The 22,079-nt window shown below is 38.4% G+C and overlaps 1 protein-coding gene across 2 annotated transcripts in view; it reads left to right on the top strand.

Annotated features, from left to right (window-relative positions):
- Positions 1–2,153: 2,153 nt before the first annotated feature.
- The window catches only part of NCOA3 (nuclear receptor coactivator 3), a 90,933-nt gene continuing 71,007 nt past the window's right edge, over positions 2,154–22,079 (top strand). For both annotated transcript variants that reach the window (XM_072879008.1, XM_072879007.1), the window contains exon 1: positions 2,154–2,279. The gene's annotated coding sequence lies outside the window, so the exon portion shown is untranslated. The remainder of the gene's footprint in view (positions 2,280–22,079) is intronic.

Below are 22,079 nucleotides of genomic sequence, written 5' to 3'. Positions count from 1 at the left end.
TTCCATTGGCCTTTCTTTTGACTGAGAATGTTGGGATCAGACTGGATTTAATTAGTACATTACATAAGTTCAGCTTAGTCAAGTGTGTCTCTTGTGTACATCTTTAGCCAAATTTTTAATACATTTAGGCTTCTAAAGACTGCTTTAAACAGAATATGCACCAGCAGGTGGAGCAAATAGATAAAAATGTTACAGTTCTACAGCTACATTTACTATGATCAGCTTTTAAGACAAGTACAAAAATTTGAGGAGTCTTATTAACTTTTGTAGAGCATCACATATCAATGAAAAATGAAAACACTTTGTCGCTGTATCCTTCATTATATAAAGTCAGCGCTAACTTCAAAGTTATCTGTCTATAATAGCTATAATAGAAACCAAAGGTTAAAAGGGAGAAAAAGATACACAATATTTCTACTCTGACACTGGGAAGTTCTCTATGTCTTGAGTCTAAGGTGTCATAGATGCAATGTAAGTATAATTCAAAGACCTTACGATCTAAATGGAAGAAACGTTAATATCATGCAGTTTGCCCAAGTAAAAAAGCCACAACATAATTAAACTCCAGTGTTACCGCTGCCTCTCATTAATCTGTTCCTCCCTGCTTACCTCCTTTGTTTGTGCCCTGATAAATGCTCTGTTATGATTTGTAGTGGGAGAACAACCTACAGAAAAAGATTACGTGGAACAGAGGAAGCAGAATCGTTAAACAGCAGACCTCACACTTGCAGGACATGCAACAGGACCTCATCCGTCTTAAGGTACCCCAACACCATGAACGCTTTTCTGTTGTGATAACATAATGGGGAATCTGTGCCTACCTGTTGGTTCAATCTGAGTTCATAAGTACCAACAGGCATTTATGATTGGTAAGTTCTTGTGTAGTGGAACTGCAAGGTAGAATCCAAGGTGGAACTTGTTTTTCCAGAACTTGACATGTTTGAATTTCTTTTCTCTGGATTATTTTGGTTTGTAATGCTCACTTCAGAGGTAGCTGGAGGCTCATATTCTACCAGTAACTTGCTTATAGGTGCCCAACGCTAGTTTGACATATTTTTTTATTTGGGAATTACTGGAAGGTATACTTAATGGCTTGACTTGTCTATCTTGAATACTAATTGTGGCTATGGTCCTGTAATGAGCTCTGTACGAATAGCTTGGCAAGACTTAAGTCAATGCATTTTCGTTATTTCACACTTCATAAATTTTCAAAATAAAAAGAGCATTTTTATATGACTGCTTTATGGGTTGTGCCATGTCCTCTACACACCCTGTTTTTAATACTGCAAAGTCTGCAAAGTTTTTAATACTAATTTTAAAAACATTTATGAAAAAAGTATTTATGCAAGCAAACTGGCATAGGAAGGTTGTATTCTAGAAGTCTCTCGCCCTCCCTATCCTTGCCTTACTTTTTTACAGATGGCAAGTGAATTGCCATTATGAGTTAGTTTGCAAACCATCTTTGACATGAACCTGAAGTAGAGAGTAACTGAAACTTTCTTTTTAACTTTTATCCCAGCCTGTTTGTGTCTTATTAAACATTCACTTCAGCAGACTTGTGTTTTTCTTTATTGAAAGGGAAAGACTGGTGCTTGGTGTAGCAAACGCTCCACAGACGTTATTTAGCTGTAACTTTCACCTCAGTGTTGTGATTGAGTGCTGTGTGCAGGACTGATACCTTACTGCTGTTTAATCCTTCGTGCCTATAAACTGCTCCGTGTTAAATACTGTATCGCTGTGACTCCGTGGAGCACTCACAGCTGCAGTGCCCGATACCGGGCATGGCGAGTGCTAGCCTCGCCTCTAACTGACAGGCCTCCAGGAGCGGCGTGGCTGACCGCACTGCGGGGGAGGCTGGCACGGGGAGCTTCCCACGGGGCCGCTTCCTCGACCCGGTTTGGAGCTGCCCTTCTGGGGACGGCGCTGGAAAGGAGCGGCACTACAGAGGAGCAGGCGCCAGGCTGCGCGGCGGCCGGGCCGCGGCGGCAGAAAATGGGCGGGGCCCGCAAGGGCCGCTGGGAGCGGCGGCTCAGAAAACGGCGGGGCCCAAGCGAGTACTACAAGTACCGTGATGCCCCGCGCGGAGAAGGGGGCGGGTCCCCTGGGCGCCCGCGAGGGGCCGTACTACAGGTCCCACAATGCCTCGCGCCGCCTAGTGGCTCCTCTCGGGGAGGCTGGTTCCTATTTAAATCTAAGCAGCGAGGAAAATGGCGGCGAGAGGCTGAGTGTGGGGGAGACGGGGAGAAGGAGACGTAGCTGAGCTTTGGCTCCTTTCCCAGGTGAGTGGGGTTTGGAGGGAGGGAGTAACGAGTGGAGGGAGGAGAGTTCTAGTTCTTGTTCCCCTGCTTCTAGCGCTGGGGTGGGACTGGGATGGGGGAGGGAGGGAGGGCTGCCCCTTGCCGGGGAAGGGAGCAGCTTGGGGCTGGCCCTGAGGGGCGGCTCTCTTCTCTCCCTCTCGTCCCCCTCCCCAATATGGATGTGTCTCCCTGAGGGGAGGAGGAAGGGCAGCGTAGACCGGTTGTGTGTGGGGAGTGACCCCAGGGCTGGGGATGGGGGGATTCCCAGGGCAGCGTGTAAATGCCTTTACCTCTCTCTAGCCATTGTAACTTTAGCGCTGAGTGTAGTTAGAAGGGGGCATTCCTGAGGCAGCGGTGGGGGACTAGTGTGTTGGGCTGAAGGCTGCCCGTATCGCTGTGTGGTGCATATCGAAGTAGGGTGAGTTTGGGTGGAGGTTCCCGATGTAACAGTGAGAGACTTGGGGTCGCTATGGATTTGTGTTTGGAATCGTCTGACCCTCAGCTTCTCGGCCTGAGTGGGGGGTGGTGTGTGGGGGTGAAAAACCTGGGCTAGAATGGCCCCATCTGCCATTCATCTGGGTTTATCTGATACCGAGGCGGTTCCAAAGACCTTGTTATCTGCATTCTCCTTCTGATCGTCCTGTAGCCTCGGTAAGTTTCAGAGGTGACTTCTCGTGTCTCCTTGTCTCTGGTAATAAGGAAAGGGACGAGAAATACTGCAAATAAAAGGTTGATTTCCATGCCTCTTATCCATTTCTGCCTCGTAGCTGCAATGAAACTGTGCTGTTGAGGGATGGAGATGAGATTTTTTTCCCCCCCCCCCCCCCGAGGTCACATACCACTGTAGGTGTTAGTGATTCTGGGGTATAAATGGGGTGAATATGGGTGGGGATGTTGTCTGAGGTTGACATAATTCCCAGAGTCCTCTTTGTTTGGTTCTAAAGTTGGTTCTGTTTCTGGTTTCTGCTACTACTCTTAAGCACAGTCAGGTTTTCTTTTAAAAGAGAAGCTTCCCACTTTGTCAGCTCATCCAGTGAACACAGTTTTAATTCGGTCTCTTTTATTCAGGCAGTATCTCCTTCCTCTTTAACCTGTTAAGAAAAAAAATCTGATTCTGCCTTTAAATCTTTTATCTAAAAGTTAACAGAAAACATTATGTTGGATTCTATCTGGAATAACAAGACAAAAGTGAAGCAAATCTGACAGTGTGAAAGACAGTAATGTCTAGTTATAGAGTATCTGTAATACAGTTAAAACAGGCACTTATCAAATTTTAAGCTTATTTTCACTGTTGTAAAAATAAATATTTTCTCACGAAACATTTCTGACTTATAATGAGCTACACAAGACAAAGATGTGTGTGTTCTAAACATAAATACAAGATAGTTTCATAGTAACAAATAGTATTTGAGTGAAAGCCCCAGCATAAGAGCTTGGGTTTAGAGGAAACAGAAAAAATTGCGGGTTGGTGTTGGGGTTTTTTTGGTGGTTTTTGTTGTTTTGTTTTTTTGTTTAACTAGACTGTGCATGATAACATACAGTAATTGTATTTACTGTTAGCAGTTGTTGTAGTGGGCTGTTTAACTGACTGTTGTTCAGAATTTCATTCAACTCTGTTACTACTACTATTTTTTTTTAATTTATTAATACCAGTGGATTTGCTGCTGTGATATGAAGGTAGAGGTTGGGGGATAGGGGAAGTGATAGCAGACAGAATAAACCCAGTATTCAGCCTCGCTTTAAGTACCTTTCCTGATGACAGTGTGCTGTTTCCAGTCTGCTTTTATTTGGCATGTGAGTTGAGTGGGTTTTGGGTTTGTTTTTTTTTTTTTCAATTCTTCATTTGAAACCCCTATTCATCCTGGCTTTGGATTTATTAATTTGGAAGTTTGCATTGTCTGCTTATCAATTTTTTGAATAGTGTCACTGAGACTAGTGCATAGTTGAGACAAAATGCAGAGTATGAAGGAGAAGGAAGTCTGTTTTACAATAGAATGTTATCTTTTGATCATGGGCTTTTTTTCATTAATAATGGACAAGAAATCACAGTCAAAACCTTCAAGATTAATTTCTATGTTACAGTTGCATAGAAAAGGCTGGTGTTTGGTTTTGTTGTTTTTTTTTTTTTTGAAGAACCCTGAGAAAGAAGGGGTGTCTTGGTTATATTTGTCTGCAAAATCAAGCCATTGGTAGCATGTAAAATGATATTGGACGCTACAGTCTGACACTGGAGGTTGCTTCAACTCCTGCATTTAAATGAGCCTCCCTCGAAGAGGTGATCTTGAATGACTGTATGATAGAGGATATTCTGCATTATGTTCATGGAAGCTTTTTGATTATGAGTATTTAGAAATATCTTAAATATTCTTCTGACTTGTTTTTATACTGAACATGGAGGTGAGGGGGAGGGGAAGAATAGTATTCTTTATGCCAAGGATATGAGAGGGTGGTGAAGAATATCTAAACCTGAATGCTGGGGCAGCATGCCTGTGTGCTTTTTTCTCTGGCCAGATCTATTGATGTTTCTAAATGTAGCGCATTAGGGAAGAGACAATTGTGAAAGAATTTACCTGCTACTGATATTAAATCTGCTATGGAACATAATTCTACCCTGCTTTTATATCCTGCATTTAGTTAAGAGAAGGTACATCAAATCCTTTTTTTACCCCATGTAAATGGGAGGTATACTTCAGATGGACCCTATTACTTTAATAATATTTTTAATTTAACTGGTAACTTTTATTTTTGGTTGACAGTTATCAATAAGCTGATTGTCTTTGAAGTGGAGCAAAATTAACTTGTCTCCAAACTCAATCTCATGAGGGATTTTTAGTCTTCCATGTGCAGAGCGTGGAGTTATTGTTGGTGAGGTTTTATGCTTTTTAGATGTAGACATGCATTTCTCTTTTTTGTTGTCTAGAGACAGCTCTATTTCTGACATTGTACAGAGGTAAGAAAAAGGCAATTGCTTAAGACAGCATGCTATTTAAATGAGAGGGAGAAGAGGGCAAGGGGGCCACCATTGGTTTGACTGCTCATTTTGCTTATACCCTGGAAAGTCAGGTTTGTTACTGCTGATGATAAGCTTAGGATATAGTGTAAGTCGCTTACTTCTGAGGTTGTGACTGCCTTTGCAATATACTAGAAGAGTGGAGGTGATAAGGTCAGCTCTACAGGTATCTACCTTTAATATTCCCTGACTTTGTGTGCTTTGTGTGTGTATGGGGTTGTTGGTTTTTTTGCTTTGGTTTGGTTTTGGTCATATCCCTCCCCCTGCCCCCCCCCCCGTCACCTTCACTGTTAAATGTGAGCCTGTTCAGGTCAGGTGTAGTGAAACTGTTTGTCAAACATTCTTTGTTAGGTTATGGATCACTGCCCTATTGAAAATTTTATTTTAAAGGCTTTCTTACCATCAAGTTAAGTTCTTTTTTGAAGATTACAAACCATGGATAGTGTTGTGACTTGAAGTCTAAAACCATCATAACTGCATTTTATGGATGAGATTGTTCTAGAAATCTGAAAACATTGTAAAAGTTCTTCAGAAAACATTGTAATTTTTAGGTCAGGGCAAGCAATTTTTCATCAAAGTTGTTACACATGTGGCTAAACTACATAGCAGTTTTGCCCTGATTTATCATGTGCACCTGAAAATGGGGGAGGAGGGAGAAGAGGAAGGCTGCAGAACAATATAACTGTTATACTGCTAGCCATAATGACTAGCACCTGCATTAGCCTTGGCTGAGTATAAGATTTTGTCACAAAGCCTGAACCCTTTACTGTTTCCCCACTTCCATGCATGTCAAGATGTCAGAGCCATGGAATGAGATAATCTAGTATCACAGGTATGCCCAGAAGGCCTTTTAGAGGCACGTTTTCAAGGTAGGTTTGTATATATAGTTGCATGGCATATTCCGTATGTGACTTCTGAGTTATGAAGATTTTTTTCATCCTTCTGTTCTCTGCTGCATGGAAGTGAGAAAATAAGCAAGTTGTTTGCTTTTTCAGAGGCAACACTGAAACAGGTTGCATGGCTAAAAATGTTATCAATATAATGCGTTTCTCTTGGGTAGTTGTAGCCTAACACTTCCCCCCTCCCTCCGCCCTTGGCAGCGGTAGGAGGGGGACCGAGTGGAATAGGGCAGAAAGAAAAGGCAGAAGTATCTTTTATCTCCCTGGTCTCAGAGACTGTAAGGCTATTTAATGTATGGATGAAACCTGCTCTTTGGGGGTTGCTTTGTTTGCCTAGAATCTCCACAGGGCTACATGTGTGCTTTTTCTCATGAACTTTTAGGTGAGGTGGAATAAAATGAGATACATTGTCTTTTGTGATTCCAGTAGCTTTCTCTCAGTAAACACAAATGGTAAAAATGAAATTTTCTGGAGTATTTTATCATCAGGCCATACAAACATGTTTTTGAATGACACTACAAATATCAAAGAATTAAGAATGGACTGTGTTCCCTTCAACAAATACAGTTAGTTCTTAAATTGTTTCTAATGGAAATCCTTTCTAATGTTGTCTTCAACCTGGGTTTTACTATAGTTAGAAATACATGCAGAAGAGCAGTTAGTGAATGTGGGAAAGGGAAGAAAAAATGATTCTAAGGGAAACCACCCAGACTAGAAAAAAGCAAGCCAAAATCTGTTGTCTAAAGACTATTTGTCAGTTGTCTTTGAAGAAAACAATGGGCAGATTAGGTCTTTGCCTGCCACTTTCAGCGTACCAGTGTAGAATAAAGCAGATCATCCTGTGTGTTCAAAACAATTGTCAAATACTTTCTTGAAAGCTTACCCAGTTCATTTAATGTTAAGCATTTCTTTTCAATGCCAGTGTTTGTCTGAGTCGTGTGCAACAGAACTGTAATGCAGTACCTTTTTTTTTTCTAAGGCAACTGTAGCAAAACTGTTAATTCATATATTGCACTCCTTCCAAGTGTCTTAGAATACCCATTTATCTTTGTAGTTGATCACAAGCTAGACAAGACTTCAATGTCACCACGCTGTGCCTAGGGAAGCATCTCTCCTCCTGTTACTGAACCCAGTTGCAGGTATAGTTGTGGTGATATCATGTGATGCTCTATTAAATTAATGTTTTCTTGGACGTAAGAGGAGATCACCTTTATATGACCATAGATGTGCTAAATGTCCTTCATTCTCTATACTCCTTAACAGGTAATTTTGAACTTTAAAGGAAAAATATCTCTTTATTCCAGATCACATAGTATGCTTTTATACACAATTTAAATAGTATCAAATGCTTGTCATATTTACCTAATGAAGAGGGAATATAAGCGTGTTAAAGCAAAGGATCTGTCATAATGCTTAACATGAAACTTTTTAAAGTGATTATTAGTGGCTTTTCTTTGCAATGAAGGCTTTCATGTCAAATATGTTGGCTGTATCATAACTTTAACCCAATGTTTTCAGGTAATGTATTAACATACAAACTGTGCTGTCCCTTCTAGGCTTTCATAATATTAGGTCATGCAAAATCAAGTCCCTGAGGAGGAGTTGGTGGAGATTTAAAAAGCAAATAAGCAACCCCCCCAATTCTTGATTCTTTTAAAACCAATATAGAGGTTTTAAACTCTTGTTTTTCTACAATCCTGAACTTTCGTAACTATTGTGACAAACTTGAGAATTAGTGTGTGTATATACATATATATTTTTTTTAAAGCTATAACTTGCTGATAATGTTCCCAGTCTACCAGATGGTGCAATATTGAAATCTGTTAGAAATGGGCTGCGTGGTAAAATCAAGCAGACTGTTTCTTATCCCATGCTTTTCTGAACTGCACAAAGTGAGTAGGTAAATATATATACTTGTTCCACAAGGGCAATGCAAAGCTGGCTCACTAGCACCAGCCACTGCAAAATTACTGTTGTAGTTCTCTTATGTGCTGTTTTGGAGACTCATCTTTTTGTTAAAGACTTAAAAGAACAAGAGCATAATCTTGGGAAGAAACGTGAAAAACAGTTGAAGTGTTTCTGGTGTTTCACTATGCCAAAGAATGACTAAGCAATGGAAGCTTACAGTAGTGATGTACGTTGTTTTTGTTTTTTCAATTTTGCTCATCTGAAAGCCTCTGAATTTTTGTTTTTCTGTGTCTTAAGCAGGTCTGTTACTGCTCTGAGCTCTAGCTAGAGCACAAGATATGAAGTGTTGTAGTATAATAAGACTAAGCAGCTATTTCTGCCTTACATTGGCAAATGAGTAGTAAGCTCTAAAGGTGCTATTTTGCTATTTTACTATTTACTTTATATGTAAATGAGTGAAATGTCCTCACAAGATTTTTAAAGTTACAAAATCTCTGGTCTAGAGATGAGCTGCTTTCTTGACTTGCATAAGCAATAGTTTACTTTTTTTCTTTTAGACATCTTATTGTTCTTTTTAAAAGACTCTTAAATATTGCTCTAGGTTTAGCAAGGAACCTTTCTAGACTGCATGGGTTTAATGTTTTGTTGTTAGTTCCTGTTGGCCAAATATTGATGAGCTGAGTCATTTACATATAGATAATGGTGTGAAGTCAAATCCAACTTCCAGTGCTGATTCAGCATGAAACATTTGGTTATAAAATCACTTATGAACAGACTTGTTCAAAGTACATCAGTCAGCTGCTGGTTAACTCTTATATGAATGATCTTGGAGATCATAAATGTCTTTTGAATGCTTTCTTAGTTAGCGTGAATCTGAGGAAATTATTCTTCTGGTAAGTCTCTAATAAAATGCAGTTAGAAGTTGTTATACATGCATACCTAAGAATAGAAAACGTAACAATTTGGTTTTGTTGCTCTACATACTTTTTCTCTATGGTTACCTTCTGTGTAATAACAGAATGCCCTACCTCACTGAAACATCCTAAAGTGATAGAACAGGTAATGGAGCGGGGAGTGGGTTGGGTGGCTTTTGTTGCTGTACCTGTTAATGGAAGGGTTAAGCAGAAGGCAGAAGTAAACAATTTACTTTAAAAAAAAAAAAAAAATGAAACGCTTGTTCTCTACTCCAGTATTTTGAGGAAACTTTTAATTGTTCAGAGCAGTCAATTGAGAGGACTGTTTTGCGTTCTCTCCGCACCAGTCTGAAGAACTAAAACCTAAAGCAAAGGTAGCATTCCCCTGGTTTTGCCTTGTGCACTCAAACTGTAATTCCAACACCTCACTGGTTGTCCTATGGAGTCTATTAACATCTTAACGCTGCTGGTTTTGTCAAATACCTGAGTTGTGTTTTCATCACATTCTCTGGAGGCTAGTGAGTCCCAGGAAAAGGGAAACTTCTGTGCTGCCTGCTTTTTGCCACTATATGTGAATGGGTAGCAGCTAATGTAGTCTATGTGGATAAACTTTTTCTAAAACTTCAGACAACGTGAGAGTGTTGAGAGTGTACACATATGCATGTGTCCTGGTTTCGTCTGGGACAGAGTTAATTTTCTTCCTAGTAACTGGTATAGTGCTGTGTTTTGAATTTAGGATGAGAATAATGTTGATAACACACTGATGTTTTAGTTGTTGTGAAGTAGTGGTTACACTAGTCAAGGACTTTTCAGCTTCTCATACTCTGCCGACTGAAAAGGCTGGGGGTGCCCAAGAAGCTGGGAGGGGGCACAACCAGGGCAGCTGACCCAAACTGGCCAAAGGGCTATTCCATACCATGTGACTTCATGCTCAGTATATAAACTAGGGGAAAGCTGGCCAGGGGGTCGCTGCTCAGGAACTGGGCATCAGTTGGCTGGTGGTGAGCAATTGCATTGTGCCTCACTTATTTTGTATATTCTTTTTTTTATTATTATTATTATTATTATTATTATTATTATTATTTTCCCTTCTTTTTCTGTTCTATTAAACTGTCTTTATCTCAACCCATGAATCTTACTTTTTTTTTTTCCTCCAATTCTCTTCCCTCATCCCACTGTGGGCAGGAGGGGAGTGAGCGAATGGCTGTGTGGTTTTTAGCTGCCTGCCGGGTTAAACTACGACAGCATGTGTGCGCGCACACGCGATCAATCAGTATGTGGGAGCGCTGTATTGTTTCTTGGAAGCTTATAGAAGAAGTAGTAAAGGTTCAAAAAGTAATTTGTTCCTCTTACTCACAATGATTACTTTAAAATGGTTATCCATTCTTATCAGCTTACATCGTAAGATGATTTAAAACAAAAATTTGCAACTTCTTTTTTGCCAGTGACTTGGATAGACTTTTCAGACCTCTTCCCCTATAACAACTTTTTTCCTCTATAAAGGCTGGGCTAAAGAGGTTAGACAGAAATAGGGAATTATGGCTCTTGTTGCACTTCCTTTTGTGCTCTGTCCGTCTTTGCTGCTGCAATGAACTAAAGCAGACATAGCAGCATCTTTTGTTATAGTACTCTGGGTTTCATCTTCTGTGGAAGCCTTTTTGATGTTCAGAGTGGGGATTTCTGGCTCAATGGACAGACCTCAGCATATGGCCTACTAGAGGACCACATTTTGGGTAATGCTGTTAGGTGTTCATGGGTTTTTGATCCTTTTAACCTGTACTTATAAAATACCATTTGCTTGGCTCAGTTTTAACTATTAAGTGCTATCAAAGAGAATCCTTATGTCTTAACTGCTTAAGAGGGAAGTTTAAAAATATTTGCTCTAAGTCATACTCTGCTGTACTTCTCATTTAAGCATAATTTTGTAGTAGCCTTTTAAACAAGCAAATCTAAAAGAACAAATGAATTCAAGACGCTTTAAAGGTATCTTATTTGGTTGTATACCAGTTCGATGCCATGTGCTGGCGTGTGCATTGTTCTTGCTTTGTAAATAACTTGTGTTTCCTTATTTGAAAGCTTTAGTTTCCCATTAAAATACCTGAATGGGAAATAACATTTTTAGGCAGTAATTGATAGAATCCCTTCTTAATCAGTATTTATCTAGTCATAGATAGCTCTAAAGGCAACAAAAGCAAGAGTACTTTATCTGCAAATTGTTCTCTTGATTAAAATGGAACAAAATGAGGACCTCTGTTAACCTAGAATGTCTGTTTGATCCCCCTTTAAGAGGAAGGCAGTTCTTTTGATCACTGCACAGAAAACTGAAAAAACATCTGCACTGGCTGGAGTAGCTTTTGGATACTTTTGTATTACACCTGTGGGTTTTCTGTTGAAGCCCCTAAACTTTTGGTGATGCATGTTCGTAGCTCATAAACAAGACTTGTAGAGGTGAGGTGTAGAACCAGTGCTAGCAAACTTGCCAGACTTGTATTGGCTGTGTTAGAGATCATAAGAAGGTAGTAGGGATGACAAGTGGGATCCAGTGAGATGTCAAATGAGTAGAGATTTGAGGAAATTCAAGGAGAGCCATCACTTGATAGGGACAGAATAGCTTGCATTGTCATCCACTGTATTTTCTGTTCAGATGTACAGCTACAAGGTAGCTTTATCCTGAACTGCTTTGTCTTCTCTTACCCATCTGTCTGTAGCTGGACCTCAAATGACCTCTATCAAGGGTTTAATATGTAGTACAATAATATTTCAGCTTGGCCAAGCAATGCTTTTGGTATATGAGCAAAGTTTTTTCCTTCCCCCCAATCTTAGCACTGCTTTATATCGATGAAATTTTTGCTCAAACTAAAGATTCTGTCTAGGCAGAAGTGTAAGGTTGTTAGAGCTGTACATCTGAGAAAGCTTTTTAAAAATCTTTTAAAGCAGTGGAAATTTCCAGGCATCACCAAAAAAAAAAAAAAAATTGAAGTTCTGGTCTAATAACTGCTTTGCAAGAAGAGAGAAATATGAAAAGGAACCGCAGACATTCTGGATGTCAGCCTGTGAAATTTTCCACTATTTCCTTTAATAACATGCAGGCATGCTTGTATTGCTAGAATTTCAGTTAGAAGTCTTGTTCTGACTGAAACTTCAAGCCACTTGGTGAGCAAATGCTCCCTGAAAATGAATTGTCAAGAAAAAAAGTTCTCGCTTGTAAGAACATGCATAAACCACTCCCATGCTGGATATCAACTATTGATTATATTAATCTTGCCTTCAATTTCTTGTTTTACGGTTTGTGTTAACTGTTACTATTACTAGATGATCACTGCCAGGTGACAATCCATCTTTTCTTGCTTCCAATAGCAATTCTAGACTAACATTTCCAATAAGGACTGTATGTTGCTAAACTAGAAATCTTTGATATACTAGTATCTAGTATGATAAACTAGTATCTTTGATATACTAAAGGAACAAAGACATTAGGAAACATATCCTGTTCTCATCATATTCTTTTGTAAAACAGTTAACTTTAAAACCTATTTAATGGTTATTTATAAAATTATTGTAGCTTCAGATATATTGGTGAAAATCAAACTGAAGGCATCTACAGATTCAACCTCATTTGTCTACCTTGAAGCTCTTTTCTGCTTAAGTTCTTGTTTACCAAAAGGCTCCCTGACCTTTCTCCAAGGTCTAGGGGACTCTCTACTTTGAATGTGCCTTGTCTTTCTGTCACTACAGATATTTATTGTTGACTTATGCTCTTTTGGGTTAGGGCCTAAAGAGTCCTTTATATAATGGGTTGAGGGTTTTTTTTTTTGCTTAAATGCTGGTGTGGGAGCTAAGGTGGTATATTGTGCAAAAAGCAAGCAACATCACAACAAACTGACTTCTTTCCAGTATTAATTGAAAATATAAAACCAGAACCCTTCAAATGCATTCCCGTGGAATGTTGTCTTTCCAAGGCAGTGTGGTACACTTCCACAGCTGCTCGAGCCAAGTCAGGGCTATTGTGCTTCCCTTCTGTTACGTCTCTTCCCCTTGCTCTGGGACTGAGGCCCTTGTAGTCAGCAAACAGATTTAATTCAGAGTTGTCCATTCTCTCCCTCCCACCAACAAAGAAACCTGAACCCCAAAACCAAACAAAAACACCCAGACAACTTCTGGCTGTCAGCTTACCCCTAGTTGCACAAATACCAGTACTAGTGCAAGGGAATGGGTGGGGTGGGACTACAGCAGCCACAGTCTATCAAAATTTAAACTGGATGGAGTTCCTGTAAGACTCTGTTCCTGATACAAATGTGTTATAGAAGAGAGACTCAAGTGGTACCTGGGTGTAGGAGAAATTCAGCACCCTTTGTCTACCCTGAGGCTGTAACTAGAAAAAGTTGGTAGAGTTACTAATTATGTATTATTACTGGTAGTTCCTTACCTGTTGTATCTGCATTGGAAAACTAACTTCACTGAAGTCAATAGGGATTAAGTAGATATATTGAGTGCTGTTCTGAAAACTGATGTTGAGAAACCCGCAAACATTTAATGCGTATTTGTTACTAGTGTAGTGCATATACATATTGCTGAGCAGAATAATCTACTGAAAGGGGTAAGTACTGCAATAATTCTATTTTGGGGTAAATTAATCTATCAAATGGATCACTTCTGTAGAGACTCAGAAGATCAGCAACCCCATGCTCTGGGGTCTAAGGTTGACTGATTTTTAAGAGGACTGTAGGATTAGAATATATTACTTTTTGTTATGAAAAACTTTTTTATTGTTCATTTCTCCTATGCTGTTGTAATTAGTGGTCCTTCATAGGTGGTAAGGGACCTCATGGTTTCTAGGTTGAGGTCAAGGACTAAGAACAGTAAAGATCTTTAATAGCTGGTGATACTTGTTCCTAAATGAACTTGCAGAGTAGATTGACATACTTGGCAGCATTTATAGAATCAGTGCTTAAAAATCTGTAGTGGAACTGTCACTTAAGTTCTAGCTTTTACTTCCACAAAATCAAGGTTAAACTTTTTTTTTGTCTGAAGATTACTTTTTTTTTTAATGGAGACAAAAACAAAAGGGGAGGGGAGGACAGTACAGAACAAGTTTTGTGTAGAGCTGTGTCTTATTTTATACCAAGAGTGCCTTTCGTGTCTAGGTCTAGATAGTTTCCAAAGTTAACCTGTACAGCTAGGCCAAAATAAACAACTACCTGCAAAGCTGAAGACAAATTATTGTACTCTGATAAAAGTATGTTTACTGTAGAAAGCTATTGCTAAATAGAAACATATTCAATGTTTATACGAACACTTGTTCAAAAGGAATCTGTCAATGCCTGTACACAGATTGATAGGACACAGGTCAATTTAGAATATAGCCATCTTACCCGCAACTTCACAGAAGTGATGAAAGTGGGAAGTGGCACATAACAGTAATTGACAGGACCATAAATCTCAAATAATACTTTTTTGAGCCAAGGTGGCAGTGTTTCCAGACTTCCAAAAGCAACACAGCTGAACCCTTTTAATTGGTAATGGCACTATAACACACAGTTGCCAAAATAATTGATGTTTTTTTGGATTTAGGGCCCTGTTGAATGTCTGCTTGGTATTGTCTGGGAACTTTTTTCCTGTTTGCTGTCTACCTTTAGGTTACAGTTAGGGATGCAAGAGCTCCTCAGCCAAGTTTCAGGGCAGGTACTTGACTGACTGAATTAACTATGGACCAGACTCTTTAGATTGGAGTGTCCAAAAGCCTGTTTTAAAGTGTATGACTTCACTTCTAACTGGAATTAACTCTTAGCTGACACACAGATTCCACTGGTATGGGGCTTCAACAAATGTTTTCCATTATGATAAGGGCAAACCCATGAAGTGAGCTGACTTTATCAGAGGCAGAGCAGTCCTAACTCTTGTTTCTAATTAGAATATACAAATGTTTTACCTATAATAGAATCTCTTGAACCTCAACAAACTATGAAACTTAATGTAATTGGCCTTTTCCGCTGGTTAGAGTTTAAGAAAAAGATGCGTCTTGAAACTGCAGTTTAGTTTTAAAGTAAACTTTAATGTCTGACTGCTATGTTGTTATAGTTAACTGTCTTAATCTGTTCATTAATCCTTTGTCTTTAAACAGAAATGGTTCTACTGAACATTTCTGTTAACTAGCACTCTTCAATTCTAGATGTTTCATTTTTACTGACATTTCAGTAATGATTCACCTTTTTCTTCCTCTTTCAGAGCTCACAAGAACTAGTAGCATGCTATGTAGAGAAAAACCCTTTGGGGTAACACTATTCCTTAGTGCCAAGTTGGTTTGAAAGTTTATTCAAGGTGATGAGGTTGCACAGGTGAGACTGAGAATATCCTGGCATGCAAATAATCCATTGTGCTCACATTTTGTCTTAAGTTTGACACAGCAGGGCTTCATAAAGTTTATTTGTATTAGAGAATCTGAGAAGTGGCAACAAACTTTCTTTCTTAGTTATGTGCTATTGCAAGGTTTCTTCAGTAGACTCATTTCCTGGACCAAGGACTGCTCTCTGGATTAACACACTGCATAGCTTCAACTTTCAGTAGTGTGTTATTTTAGGGTACTTTAACTCTTGCACTGTGTGGACTGGTATAGCCTTAGTCACTTGTATTTATACCAGAGTACAAGAGGTTTTTTGAAATAATTCTTAAAGAAATAATCTAGTAACTTCCTCCTTGAATATTGAGACACTAATACAGGATAGATGTACTTATTATGGATCTGTTGCACCAGATTGGTGGTGTCAGCTGAGTTTGTACCACATTTGTGGTGGTGTTACTATGGCAACTGCCTTCTAAGAGCTGTCTCAAGGTCACTCATCAGTTGTAGCCTGGAGTGCTTGCTGCTTAAGCAAAATATCTACACCAAACAATTCAGGACACGATCATTCTGCTTTGAGAAAGCAACAATAGGGATGCAAAGCCATGTTTTATTTTTGGGTTGAGAGAAAGGAGATTCTTTTTAATTACTCTGTATATTTGTCCGTCAGGTATTTGAAGACGCCAGGTATTTGAAAATTATCTTAATTAAAAGAAAACAAAACAAAAAATAGAACCTGTAGAAGCTGTAGAACTTGAATAGAAATTAGTGACCAAGCCTGAAGTTTATGGTGCAAAAATGACTCTGTACTCTGGTGAAAATTTATACAAGATGGTGAAAACTTACACTGAGTTGATAATTCAGACCCTCTTAAGGGCTTCTTTTATGAGACATCCAGATGCATTCTCGCATCTAAATCCTTGTGGATGTAGTTAGAGAATGTCAAATACACTTAGCAGCATTTTCAGTCTAATCCAGAGTGATTCAGAGATAAAGCTAGAGAAGGGGGTGTTCATGAAGTTGGTCTTATGGCTGAGGTTACAAGAGATTCTATTATACTACATGTGTAAAATTGAATCTACTAGACTAAAACTTGATTAGAATGACAAAGTGCTGTTTCCTTGGTTTGGATAGTTACCTGACTAGTAAAAAGCTACCATGTTTTATGTGGCTTTTTGTTTGGTTGGTTTTCCTTTTTGGGTTTAAACTTGCTTTTCCTCTTTCCTCTTCATCATTTCATGGACTAAAATAGCTGTATGATAGCAACAGAAGCAACCATTAGATTCAGCAGTTGATATTATGGGTGACTATATCTCAAACCTCTTTCACAAAGTGGTAAGATTTTGTTTTGAGAACTTAATGTATTCATACAGCAATTTAATCCCTCCTTTTGCTTTTTAGGCTGAACAGACCAAGTTCTTCTAGCTTCCTCTCAAAAACATGTATTAGCTGGTCTCCCCCACACACCTGTTGATTTTTAACTTCTGATTAGTTTGTAGGTTTGGGGAATATTGTTGTTTCCCAAGTGCATGATTTGTATATCTTGTACTAAGAAATACTTTACAGAGCTGTCCCCAGAATCATTTCTTTTAACATCTCTGGAGCTGTGGGCCAGGAGTCACTTCCTATAGTGTGATCTAGATTTGGTGCCATTCTCTAGAACTGGATTTGGAGGTGTCTATTTTCAAATAAACATAACCAAGACTTAAATCTTGCCTTCGAGACCTTTAAGAATTGGGATTGGTTGGAATTTTTATACAAGTAGGTTCAACAGTAGTTGTCCACAGAACCCAAGGAGCTCCACCCTTGGAGTACTGCTAGTTCTACACAGAAATGATAGGTGAGATGGTACTTCTATTTCTAGATTAACAGGATATACATATATTCAAAGAGGGAATGAAAACATAAGAGCTAAGGATATCAGGTTAGTAATCTGGTCTCCTTCCACCCTCAGTAAAACAAGCCTAGACTGTAGTAAGAGGGTGGAAAAAGTTGTATGTTCAAACTGTTGGTAAAAGGAGTTTAAGAAAAATCTCCACCTTCTTAAGGTTGGTCTTTAAGAGGCATTCCTGTTCAGTGTCTGTATCTCTTTCTCCAAAGTAAGCAGTCTGTTCAAATTTTAACACACATTATAGCATGAAAATACTAATGTATCCATTGCTATAGTGTGAGGCCATAGCAAGAGAAGAACAATTTTTCACCTGTGCCACAGAACAGAGGTTTCCAGGGCATGATCCACCAGTCATTTCCACATGATATGAAGTAGTGGCATATACAAGTACTTCCTTGTCTACAAAACAAACAGCCTTACAAAGGCAACTGAGAAACTGCACATGGGGAAGTATTTACTGAGAGAGAATTTGAGCCACAGGGCTAGGATCTGCATCACTAATTACTAGGGACATGCTTGCAGTCTGAGGTACAGGCTTATCACCCCAAAGCTGTCAGCACAATCCCCTAGTTGTATCACCACAGGATGGTTATCTTGTTGCGCTGGTCTGAGCCTGTGCTGAGCTCCATGGTAAACTCATCCAGATTGTAAGCTAAATTCTTGTTGAATGCAACATCGTGGCTACGCTGCTGGTAAAAGGTAACTTCAGAGCTACCTAAGGCATCTTCACGCAATTTAATTAAAATAAACCATTGTAGAGCAGATACCATTATTATCTGCTTAAGAGAAAAATCAGATTTGTGTTTCACTTTATGTGCATTCAAGAGGGTTTTCTGAAAGTGAACAGGATAGACTTGTGGGTTAGCCTTACACCTGTGTCCTGCATCATATTTTACAGTATATTATTCCTATTTAAAAATTGTCCAAGAGTTCATGAGAGAAACAGTCTGATCTTCCACAGCTGTTACAGATTTCTTGAGGGTGCAGCTAGTTGATACCTTTTAACAAAAGCAGGTGAGCTAAGAACCTATACAGTGGCAATGTTTTATTCCAAGTATACATACTGGCTATAGCCAAAATAGACTCAAGTTTAGCTACATTAATTGCTTCAGCCACTTTAAAGGTTTTTTCTTTGCAGTAGCAAGGCTGTTTCAACTTTCTAATGTAATGTTTTGAACAAAAGCTTGGATACTTTCCTATAGTCATACTCACTCCCCTGAAAGTTTCTTCTATTATGGAGCTTTGCTATTTAGTAATTCCAATCCAGTCTAGACTTGTTTTTTTGGGAATAATAAAAACTTGCAAATCTTCCAGGCTTTTCTTCCTCCCCAAATAAAGTTAGCAAGGCACTTCACCACAGATTGATTCATTTAGAAAAGATTTTAATGTATTGTTATTGTTAAAAACAACAAAAAAACCACCCTGCCAACAAAAAAAACCTGTGCATGAAATGGAATGTTTCTCTTCTAGAGTTACACTGGCTCCATAGCATCAACACTGGAAAAAAAGTAACTAACAGCCCTGGAGAGACCTTAGCTCCATCAGTTGAAACAAGGATACAGCTAGGGCTATTGGTTAGTCTAAACCAAAAACAAAACCCCACCCACAAAACCCCACAAAAGAATACATCTGAAAAGTGGCTTGTTCTAACTTGCCTAGTATATTAAGGTAGCATTTTTAGCATATTCATACTAAGTTAAAGGTCCCACCTCTGAACTAGGCATTTCAGAAACTGCCCTGACTTCCTGTGCAAGTATACAGAGAAAAGTCTTCATGCATTTCAGTATTACTTTGAGGAACCTGAGGGGGCATGGAGCAAAATTAAGCAATTGCTTAAGTTCTTAATACAAGATTGGCCACCATCAGTTAGTTTATAGCTGGAGGAATTTGCATTAAGATTTGTTACATAAAACAATATTGTAAACATGTTTTGCAGAACAGATGAAGCAGCTTTAATATTAAAACTTCATTAACTCTTATGAGAGGATACATGAAGTAGACTTGGCCAAAATGGCTAGTTTTCCAGAAAAATTGTACCACTGGCACTTTTTTGAAGCAAGTCTGAAACAAGCCTAAGGTGTAAAGCTCTTTACTTGCATTTCTAATCAACTTGAATTTCTTCATTGGCAGATATTTTAGCAGTTCTTTCCTCATTCTAAGTGCAAGAAGAATTTCTTGACAAAGTCTGCTAGAATGTGGCATTATCTTGAACCTGCCTCACTCCATGCACTCAGTGCTTGCAGTCCTAGATCGTATCTCTGTTTGTCAAAAAGCTAGAGAAACAGGAGGACAAAGCACAGATTAAGAGTCAGATAAAACAAAGAATACTTAAGTGCTTTAATAATTTTAGATAAGCAGAAAATACGGCTTCTAGAATTAAGATGTTTTGGTTGTTTTCCATTTGGGATAATTTGTTTATCTTGGTTTTGCTGCCATATATCCAGATGTGACTAAACTGTCTCCAGGCAAAAGCTTACCACACTACTTTTCTATTGCTCTAGCTACAAAGATATTGCCGTCATCTTGGAAATGTTAAGTTCTGTATTAGTTACAATTTACCACGACAGCAGAAGTTACTGATGTCAGAATTGGCAGAAGTTAGTTTAATCCTCTCAGAGAAAGTAAGTTATTGCTTACATGCAGTAAAATAACATGGAGATGGCCACTAATTCACTGTTTTGCTAGCAGTCATCTGAAAGATTTCAGTATCTGCCATATGCATATAAATGTGTCCTGGTCTCTGCTAGTGCTAACACTATCTCTAGGAAAAACAGATAGTTCTTACTCCCTAGACTTCTTGAAAGAGTTCTGGCCTCCAAACAAGGCTACCTATCATGTGACATGGGTGCTCACACATATAGGAGTGCTCAAAACCAGTTTGTTATCTCTTAAAGACAAGCAGATGCTCATGCCTCTTCCCTATTTGTTAGCACCCTTGAAATGCAGAAGTATTGGGCTTGTTTTCAAAGGCGTTGTCTTTCTTTCAGTTCACTATTATGTAAACTCTCTTTTTCCTAGTAAGTCAATCACGAGATTGTCAGGGTTGGTTTGAGCTTGTGAAGTGCTTTAAAAAGTCTTACAGCAGTGTCCTAAATTTCACTATTTAAAAGGTATGCTAAAGGAATTGTTCCATTAGTGTCAAACTATGTGGATGTGAAGACTACATTTCTCTGTGAGCTAGAGCAAAGGGGGAGTCCAGAACTTGTTTCTTTTTTTAATTTTGGAATGAAACTTATGCTTATGAAGCACACCATGATTATGAAAAAATAATAGCAAGCAATTAATTACTACTTTCTAAAGCAATCTGTAAGCCTTGATTTGGTATACTGTGACAGTGGGAAATTACATTAGTTGGCTAAGTCTAAGTAACTTTAACTGAATTCTTTGGACTAAAAATTTATTTTTTAAATACATAAATAAATTTCTATATCAAACTCACTTTCTAGCTGCTCCTAATCCTTTCTCAAATATTAAGTTACTGCTAATGAGAAGGGACTTGACTAAAGTTAAAAATAGAGCACGTTGAACTTGACATGAACCTTAATATCTTTTCCAGCTTTTACAAGGATTGTATTGTGAATTGTGTATTGTTTAGTTGGTTTCTCACTGATTAAAAGTATTGAAATAAACTGTGTGTTGTGAAATAAAGCTGCTGTCATTGCTTTGTTTACATTTTGGATATCTTATCTAAATTTTACTTTACAAATTTGATGCAAAGTTCAAGCTTGGAGATGGGATTTCTAAGTCTTACTAAGACTTTTTTTTTTTTTCCTAAAGGCAAAATATATTGCTGAAGACATAAAACAACTGAAATGTGTTTATTGTCAAAGCCTAAAACAAACTTGTTTTGTTTACTTGAGCTTTGGATAAAGCCAGTGTGGCAGATCAGATATTTCACTATATGGATTTTGTTACTACAGCCTTACAGAAGTTTCCAGTGTTCTTTGAGCTTGGTTTTACATAGATCTTTCTTTATTCTGCTTATTGTAAATTCATTTACTAACTTAACTAATAAGTTTGCTAATTACTTTAGAGACGTAAGACTGATCTTGACTAAAACAATTCTGCAAAGCTTATTGCACGAAGATTTGGTAAACTCTTAAAGAAAACACCTCTAATAGTTCTTGTTCTGGGCGTAGGTCCTAATAGTGGCTTGCTTATCTCTGATCTTTTATTCTTGTCCCCTAAGAATGTAGACTTGCTAACTACAGGTAATAATTACAGTCAGTGTCAGGGTGGTCACTGAAGAAGAAACAATGGTGATTTAACAGAACTTTCTTTTTTGGGTGAGTGGCTGTATGTATCCCTAACACTTGATTTAGGAGACTTGTCCTTATTCCGAGGGATGCTTTTGTCTTTACGCCTAGTGATGTACTTAAGGGAGAAGCAGGCCTGCTATCACCAGTAGATTTTTCCCAATTTTCTTCCACTCAGTTTAAAATAAATAAACAAACAAAAATCTGAATTAATTATTCTGTCAAAATGACAGACCAATGCTAAGCGGTGTTTGAAAAGTTGAGTGTTGTGAGTTGTCAGTGAAGAAAAAGAATACAAAATTGAAAGTACTATATCATTATACAGTCACGTTATGCCTTCCTCTTGAATATAAGTAATTCTGGTCTATGCCATATCAAAAAGAGTATATTGGACTTCATCTTTCTCTGTATATTTTTTTTTAAAGACCAAAGCTAGATTTTTTTCTGAGAAACAGAATTTGCCAGCACTTCTCTGCCATCTTTTTTTTTTTTTTTTTTCTTCTTGAGAGTACAGGGTGGATCCATACAAAATAACCACAAGTGTCATGGACAAACAACAGGAAGAAA

This window comes from Ciconia boyciana, chromosome 14 (genome assembly GCF_034638445.1).
Source record: "Ciconia boyciana chromosome 14, ASM3463844v1, whole genome shotgun sequence".
NCBI classification, from domain to species: domain Eukaryota; kingdom Metazoa; phylum Chordata; class Aves; order Ciconiiformes; family Ciconiidae; genus Ciconia; species Ciconia boyciana.
This window is presented reverse-complemented; position numbering and strand designations above follow the sequence as displayed.